We start from the raw sequence: 9408 nt of genomic DNA on the forward strand, positions 1-9408 counted from the left end.
GGGGGGGGGGGTTGAACCTCCCTATCCCCCCCCCTTATCTACGCCCCTGCCCTAAGTTACTATCTGCCTGACTTTAGAACAGGAAATGAGGGAAACTCTAACTATTTCTGGTTTATTTGATGGGTGCAGGAAATATCCCTAAAAAGGGTCATACAGACTGATGAAGGTTTAGAACACCTGTCAGGATTTCTTGTCTGTTTGTGTCCTTTGTGGGGACTGGCCCTCACTTCCTCTCCTCTATGGGGACACACACAGCATGTAAGGTATGACAGAAAAATCTACCCAGTGGAAACATTAAAACTTTTAATACCTTACAGAGGTTTTAACTTTTCCCCACTCTTTGCAAAATAAAAAGTTTGGGGCTTTAAGGGCACAATTAAACTCATGAGTTATGGCAACATGTTTGTTAACGCACATGGCCCTAATACGTGGCAATACACCTCCTCTATATGTGGTGCGTTGCGGTTCCATTCCTTGTGAATGGCACCCCAATGCATTGTACAATAAATAAATCCCAATGCACAACACTCATCAGCGCACCACCAAGCATATGCTATGCATTCAGTGGCGGAACTACCGCCGGTGCAGGCGGTGCGGGCGCCCGGGGCCTCAGGACATTGTGGTGCTTGCCTTTCTAAAAAAGGATCATGTACATATTTTCATCTATTGTGGTGTGTTGGCAGCCCATCCATGATGAATGGTTTGCCTTAATGCAATGCATGTTAACACGTGTGAGTTAACGCAGCACAATGGAATGCTTAAGTGTGAATGGGAAATAAAATATAATTATTCTTTTTAAACTAACCACCCTTACTAGCCTTTAAACTTCCCATGCTGCTAACAGCCTTCATTATAGACCTCAGATTAAATGTTGCCTGGACCAAGAGCCATGGCCTAAGCCAGTTGAGTACCGTCCTCTATCAAGCCACTGGTCCACACGGCACTACCCATGTATGGCATTTTATTGCAACCTCTAATGGCTCATGTTTGCAGGGAGATGGCTCAGTAATACACTGTATGCAGAACTTATAGCCTTTTCCACATGTTCAGTGGAAAGGTCTGCTAAGAGTATATTTTAACCCCTTCAATGAACTTCTCTTATTTGCTCCATTTTGGTCCGTGAAATATACCATTGAAAAGGGGTTATTCACTTAGCTGCCAAAGGCAGCCGAGTAAATAACCGAGCCGAAGTAAAGTGAGCCGAACGCTGTTCGGCTATTCACTTCAGCCTTGTATGGCTGATTTCAGCCATACATTGGCTGAAATCACACGACGAACTCCCACCGCATAATGTCAAATCTGACAGATGCCGACAAAATATAAACAATTGGGCAGAGCTAGCATGAAAATGCCAAGATTCTTAAGGTCGATGCCGATCCTTTACATTTTCAAACCGCAGCGGCTGTCCGAGTTCCTGCACTTGTGGGGACCTGCAAGTAGCTGTCCATGGCAGTGCCTGTCCAGTTCTATATCTCCTCCTCCTTCCAGCCTCAGTCATAGCCATGGACAGCACCAAACAGCACAGTACAGCCCCGGACACCGGCACACTCCACAGCATAGGAACTGCTCGCAGAGCTCTGCAGCTAACTACTTGTCGCCCGGGTGAGATCGTCACGCAGCCTGTTGATATGAATTCTGTTCTGGGGACATGTATTCTGCTGTGCGGACATGTAGTCTGCTTTGGGGACATGCATTCTGCTTTGTTGACATGTATTCTGCTCTGGTGAGATGTATTCTGCTCTGGTGAGATGTATTCTCCTGTGGGGCCATGTATTCTGCTTTCAGAACATCTATTCTGCTTTGGGGACATGTATTCTGCTTTGGGGACATGTATTCTGCTTTGGGGACATATATTCTGCTTTGGGGACATGTATTCTGCTTTTAGGACATGTATTCTGCTCTAGGGGCATGTATTAATTTCTGGTGGCATCTTTATTTAACTCTGGTGAGAAACTGCCCAAAAATCATTAGTCTTTAACTACCTCCGGGCCGGCCGTAGTATAAAAAACGGCCGGCAGGGAGCTCTCTAGATCTGAGCGGGCGTCTTTAGACGTCCGCACAGACACGCCCCCCGAGCGGGAAATGCCCGATATTTAAAAACAGGCAGCAATGTCTGTTAACATACAAGACAAATGTTTTTAAAGTCCTCACCCATACATACACGCATGCAAACATGTGTCGGGGCGCATACGTGCAAAAAAGACAATTGCGCCCATTGCGCCGCACATGTTACATATCGCCGCGAACGTTGGAGTGAGAGCAATAATTCTATGACCAATTTCGGGTATGGTAGTTTTCTGCGATTTCGCAGGTGCGTGCAATTTTAAAGCTTGACATGTTTGATGTCTATTTACCCGACGTGACCCCGACTTTTATATTTTACCAAAAAACTGGGTAATAATAAATGTTTCCTAACATAATGTAAAAAAAAAAATTATAGTAAAAAATAAAACCCGTAATGGTGATTAAATACAACCAAAAGAAAGCTCTATCTGTCCCCAAAAAATGGTATAAAATTAATTTCAGTACAGCGCTGCATGACGGAATAAACGTCAGTCAAAGTACCACAGCGCTAAATACTGAAAAATGGCCTGGCCAGGAAGGGGGTATAAACACCTGGTCTTGAAGCAGTTAAGAAAAAGTATTGGTAATTGGTATTGGCAAGTACTTGAGGGAAAGTACTTGTACTTGGTCTTACTATACCCTATATATAAAGTGAACCTATACTTTCTCCTTGTACATCTCTTCCCTCCACCTGGCAAATGGGGTGGGAGGGGAGAATAAGATGGAGGGGAACCTGTTGCCCTGCATGGCAGAAGTGTAGAGAATGGCAGATACTATATGATGTTTAGTTATAGACACAGCAGAAGCAATGCTGTTTAGATACCAAAAATGAAATGAACTGGAATGACGATAAAGTCAGATGATTTTATTGAACCGTTGTGTAGCTCATTACATTGAAAATAGTAAGTCAGTATGTCCTGGGTTCAGGTTCCACCAGAGACAATAACTGCATGGAGCACAAAGGGTCTCTGGGGAGGGTTTACTTAAGGGTGCTCACATTTCTCCCATGTACTCCATGTATGTCTACTTGTACTTTACTTCTACTGTGCTTCATATGGCCACCAGATCAACCAGTCCCATATTAATGGGGCCCAGTAGGGTGAAATAGTTCTGTCTATGACTGGGTTATGAGTCAGCACCAAAGCCTGTACAACTTTCAAAGCACAGTGGGTGAGGCATTCCCTTGCAGGCCTGCCAAATAAAATTAGAATTTAGGGAACCTATGACAGAGCAAAGAGCATTCCCAACATCTGTTCCTTTAGTCATTTATTGAAAAAGACAACAGTGCTGTACCAAACCCCACAAGGTCAAAATCAGGTTTCATTTATCAGCACTTAATCATAGAGAAAACCATACTGTGCAATACAACATAACGCAACCAACCACATAAGTCACCACAGCTGATCAGTCATATAAAATGTCAAAGATACATGGAACAAGTGAAGGGAGACAGTACACATGTATATAAATTATAACAGATAATACCAAAGAGATACACTGTTCCTTTTGTATAGTGCAGGGCAAAGGTAGGCAAAGTCTGCCCCTCCTGGTGTGATGAAACAAATCCCATCATTCATCTGTCTCTGGGAGTCATGCCTGTGGTTGTCAGTGTCTTGCAATGCCTCATGGGAGTTGTAGTTGCACCATAGCTCAGGAGCTGGAGTTTACCTACCCTTGCTTTAGTCCTGGTTCACACTGAGTGTTTGGTAGCGTGTTTTCTGCCCTAAAAAACGCTCAAAAAATCTTATTCATTTCTTTGGCCCTGTTCACATCTGAGCATTTTGTCGCAATAAGCAAAACGCCTGTCGCTGGAAAAAGTACAAGAGCTTTTTTTTTGGCATATTACAGCTCGTTTTGGCCCCACAGACTAAATAGGAAACACTTGAAAACGCCCCTTTGCTTTGTTTTTGCGTGTTTTTATGTGCGTTTTAATGTGCTTTTTCTCATTAACATCAAAGAAAGTCATGGAGCACAAGGAAGAAAGGGAATTGTGCGGAGGGACAGCATGACAGGAGGAGAAGGGGAGACAGGCAGATAAGAGGTTAAAAATGGGAAGTAAAGGAAGTAGAAACAAGGAAGGAGTGGTCTCTTACCTGATTGGAGACTAGTGGGAGAGGGTGGGATTTCCATGGTTGGGGATCCTGGGGATGAGGCAGGAAGAGGCCAGTTTGAGGAATCTTTCAACAGGAGAAGGTAATTCCCGCCCGCCCGCCCCAAGTGATGCGATGTCTGTTAATTTCCGAATTAGTGTTTTTGTTTTTCTGTCTAGGTTCCAGTTGGCTTCGTCACGGCAGTCGTGGGCGGTTTGGAGTCCTTGAAGGTAGCAGGGATGCCGCAGTTTTTTATGCAAAATGTTTTTTGGGCACCCATCATAGGTGTGGGTGTCCATTTAGGTGGTGCTCAAGGGTCGAGCAAGTATTTTGGGCTGTATGGGTCTACGGTTGACAGAGAGACGTCCACGAGGCGGTGGTGTTGCGGCTGGGGACACAGTATTAGGCATCTGAAGCCGTAGACACATTTGGTTATGGGGCGGTGTTCCTTTTTGTTACAATATGTGCCTTCAGGGACCCGGAAACCTGGGGGACGTAAAACTGTTGTTGTTTACACTGTGTTTTTACCTGTTGTGTATTACAGAGAATATCTTGGTTTTATGTTTGTACTGAAGTTTTATATTTAATTAAAGAAAATATGTGGCTGCTGTGGCCTTTAAACTCCATATAGGTCTGGCGTGTTTTATTTGGGAACAAAAGAGTGGAAGTGTATGTAGAAACTTACTCTAAAGTAAGAAGTGTTGCAAAGTCATCGACGAGGAGTAGAAATGGATGGGACCAAGCCGCCTCCGTCCCCCTCCTGTATCACACACGCAGTGTGACATCACTGGCGCCCTTCACACCAACTTTAGAGACTATCGGTCCCGGCATTGTCACAGTTCGCCCCTTCCCCTGTCAGCAATCTCCCTGTCATCAACTGGGAAGGCTCCTGAACAGTCCCCCAAGGGCATACTTGCTTGAAAACTCTCTTTGAGGATCAATTAAGAAGTACATCGCCTCTGCCTCCTCACCACCCTCAATCAACAGGACCACAGACGATAGACATCTCTCCCAACAACGACTCGCAGTCAGAAATTCTCTGGAAAACCGGTACCATCCATTTCATATATTGTAAAGCGCTGCTCAAACTGTTAGCGCTATATAAATCCTGTATAATAATAATAATAATAATAATAATAATATATATTCAACTGATCTGTGGTCCTGCAGAAGTCAGCACTCATGTCTCTCCCCCTCCATTCCGGCTGTGGTATGTCCCTTGGCTTCCTCATTCCATCATTAGTTGACTGGTAGCTGGGCCACACAGCGTCATTGGTTGACTGGCAGCTGGGCCACACAGCATCATTGGTTGACTGGCAGCTGGGCCACACAGCATCATTGGTTCACTTGTGGTTGGGCCACATAGCATCATTGGTTGCTAAGATGGAGGTGAATGCACCATAACAATCTGTGACACTGTGCACTGTGTAGCTGCAAGCATCTTAGAAACCACAGAGGGAGGAATTTATCAAGACTGAAGCAGACAGAATCTGGAGCAGTTGCCCATGGCAACCAATCAGCATCTCTCTTTTGTTTGCTCAGGTAACATTTGAAAATGAGACAAAGAAGCTGATTGGTTGCAGTGCAAATCTGCTCCAGAATTGTCTGCTCCAGTTTTGATAAATTCCCCTCAGAGTGTTTAAATTAGTTTTTTGTTTTTGAAAAATTATTTGTATTAAAGTTTTATGTTACAAGTAACAACAGTTAACAACATTCGCACTCACAGCCGTGAGAGCACACATAGAATGCAACAGAACAACTCTGTACAACCCCTTACTAACCACGGGGAGTACTTGTATAAACATCAACATACCCCCCCCCCACAAAAATTAACCACATAACCCCTCTTCTCTGGATAACATAATAACCTTAACAACAACATATTCCAGAGACGTTTAGACCCAAAAACCCCAAAAAACAGTCAGGGATACCCCACCGCAGCTAAGGGGTGTATCCTAGGAACATGGACAAGTGTTCAGCAGCGATGAAAAAAGATCAAAAAGAGAAACAAACTCAAAAAAATCGTAGGTGTCCAGCTGTTCAGGGAGCGAACCATTGCCCCCACACTGCATGAGAGACGCTGTGGAAGACAGGATAAGACACCTCTAGGTCTAGCATATTAAATCCGTGGCAGTGCGTTCAAGACATACCCACCATCCCCCATCCCTGTGATTCCTTAGGTCGTTGACTATACCCCTCCCCCCTCGGGCAATGCAGCATCCGCCCCGGATCAATGAAACAACAGGATAAAAGAAAAAAAGAAAAAGGGGGCAAACTGGAACTAAAAAATAATAACTGTAGAACTTGAGGCCCACACGAAAAGTAGCCATCCAGGATAATCAAGTAGCGCTCGGCCTCTGGTCGTCGGCCTCATCCCTCCGCGTCGTAGGACCGTCCGCCCAGCAATCAGTGCAGGACTACATCAGCAGGCCTAGCCAATATCTGGATAAACCAAAAGTTTTCTATGCAGACCCGATAGGGTAGGTATCAACAGGAAAATGCCGCTGGTGCGGATTAACCCAGCGCATCCAACCATTCAGCAGCGGATCCAGGCGAATCAAACATGTGAACCGTGCCAGAATGGGGGACCCTCAGTCTACTCGGGTACAGCATGTTATATTGGATGCCCCTTTCTCTGAGCCGGCGTCTCACCTCCACAAAGGTTCTCCTCCGCTTCTGAATCTCCGCAGAGAAGTCAGGAAATAGGTGGACAGAGGCATTCTCATGGCGAATGTCCGGGCGCGTTCTGGCGGCCGCCAGTATTTTGTCCCGATCCCTGTAGTTGAGAAGGCGCGCCAGAAAAGGTCTCGGCGGTGCCCCCGGGACAGGCTTTCCAGTGGGCACCCTATGCGCCCTCTCCACCACAAAGGTGGGGGGCAGCTCCTCCATGGCCAGCACAGATTTAAAGAAGGCCTCCGCAAATTGAGCAGGCCTCTGGCCCTCCGCCCCCTCAGGCAGGCCCACTATGCGCACATTATTGCGCCGCATTCTATTTTCGGAGTCATCTACCTTTGCCGCCAGCGTTTTCACGGTGCGTTGCAGGTCTTGTATTGCAGTAGCATGCTCCTGTACCGAGTCCTCCACCCCAGACACCCGCGCCTCCGCCTGGGACATCCTGCCCCGAATTTTGTCCAGATCATGTCTGATCAATGTGCACTCCACCGCCAGATGGTCTATTTTGGCTGTGAGGGCGATTTTACAGCCCTCTATGGCCTCCAGGATAGCTGTTGTCTCAGCCCTCTCCTTACTTGTGGTCGGTGGGGAGACAGGCTGCTCCGGAGGGGCCAGCGCCACCTCAGCAGCGTCTGCAGCTACTCCCTCCATGCACAAGGTCCGGCTTGAGCACTCACAGGGAGCAATGGACGTCGGCAAGATGGCGGCGGCGGGACACGAGGCCGCACGCTGGGATCTCCTCCAGCCACCTTTCGGGGTATTACCTCGCTTGCCAGACCTAGAGGGCATATCCCCCTGCTCCGGACATCACACCGGAGCTCGGGTGTGAAGAACAGGAACCGAGTCTGCAGGATTAAAGCCGGATGAAGCTCAGTGTGGCGGCGGAGCTCCCTCAGACACGTCCGCTCTGCTTCACATCTCGGCCACGCCCCCTTAAATTAGTTTAATATCTGCCAGCCAGGGGGGTCAAAGCAGGTGCCCCGCATCTCCTGCTGTGTGCCCTAGGGTCTGATACCGCAACACCATTTTCTCTGCATTCCCACAGCTTGCACACAGACTTCAGATACTGCAGCTGCAGCTCAGACCTGGGGAAGTCCTAAGCACTTTCTTGACTCTGATGTGTCATATTACACAGCCAAGGAGAAGCCCAGAATGAAGGAGATCCCCCAGCTCTCTGCGTTTGTATCTGTATCTTCCATGCTGTATCTGAGGAGCTCTTTAAAGAAAGGGGCGGTATTTCTGCTGTGGCCAGGGGGGGACAAGGGGTTCTTGTGGGGAGGAGCTTTTGGTGAGACGGGCATTTCTGCTGTGCAGGTGGGTTATGTTGGGAAGAGTTGGGTGCTGGGGACATGGGTTTCTTGTGGACATGAGCTCTTTGCTGCAGTTTAGATTTTGAAAAATAGCTATTTATACACTTTAAAAGGAACTTTACTTAAAAGGAAATATTTCCTGGCAGGAAGGCTTTTTAATGAAGAAGAGACATGTTATGGGGATGTTTTATAAACCTTGCTAGCCTGTGCTCCTCGGCTCCACCCAGTGGTGGGAATGCCATGCAATGGCATTCACCCAGCGCATACGTTTCATATATCATCTTCTAAGTTTCTCCTACAATAAAGAACTCATTTTCTGCCAGCAATCTTAGTATTGTACAGTAGTGTGCAATCTCAAAATCCCTTGGTTCCAGAATGAACCATTTACCATGCACCTGCCAATCAAAATGGTTAGAGATCCGGTAAAGATGTCCGCAGCAGCAAGGGAGCTCACGGACATTGCATTGATGGAGCAGAGGTAAGCGCTGCAGGCGGTGCAGGATTTAATTCCTTAACAACTAGATTGCACATTTGTTTTCCAGTAGCAGCCTTTGGATGCTACCTAGGTAACATGGCCCGTATGGTAATGTAATATCTAAAGTTCTAAATCTAAAATGACATGAAGACTTTACAAACAAAAGCAACCTTTTAATTGTGACAGGCAAATGAAGAGAGCAAAAAAAGAAAATGTGCAACCTTGTGCAACCCACAACATTTATAATGTCATGAATAACCATTAGACGCACTGTTAGATGAAATAACATAAACATTCAGTAAAGCCATTTGAGATAGTGAAATTGAGCAAATATTAGATTCTCCCGGTGACCAACCAGCCAACACTTGGCATAATAAACAAGCCGGGATGCACACAGATTCCAAAACCTGAGAACAGAGTGGTTTCATTATGAATCGTGGGCTGTTTTTCCATCAGTGTTACATCACTCAGTCACGAGATGACTTTGATAAATGACTCTCGCTCGCTGCAAGGTGTGCCTCTGGGAGGTACCCAACTATGATGTTCTCCAGGTCCCACCGTTCACAGCAGGTTAGGAATCTGTGCTGAAGATATTATACTGTAATTGAGTTTGTTTATTTTCCATCTGTATGCAAGCCGTTTGTGAGGTTTCTCGTTTTCTTTCAGATGCGTACCAGAGGGTTCTGTAAGATTGTTAGGATTCTCTTACCGTTTACACAAGAGGAGAAAAATGAAGACCGCCTGCCAGGGGAATCAGAATTTCAGAATTTGATGGAAAGCCGGCTACAAGATGTAA

The sequence above is a fragment of the Nanorana parkeri genome, unplaced genomic scaffold, assembly GCF_000935625.1.
Source record: "Nanorana parkeri isolate BGI_ZX_2015 unplaced genomic scaffold, ASM93562v1 scaffold1, whole genome shotgun sequence".
Taxonomy (NCBI): domain Eukaryota; kingdom Metazoa; phylum Chordata; class Amphibia; order Anura; family Dicroglossidae; genus Nanorana; species Nanorana parkeri.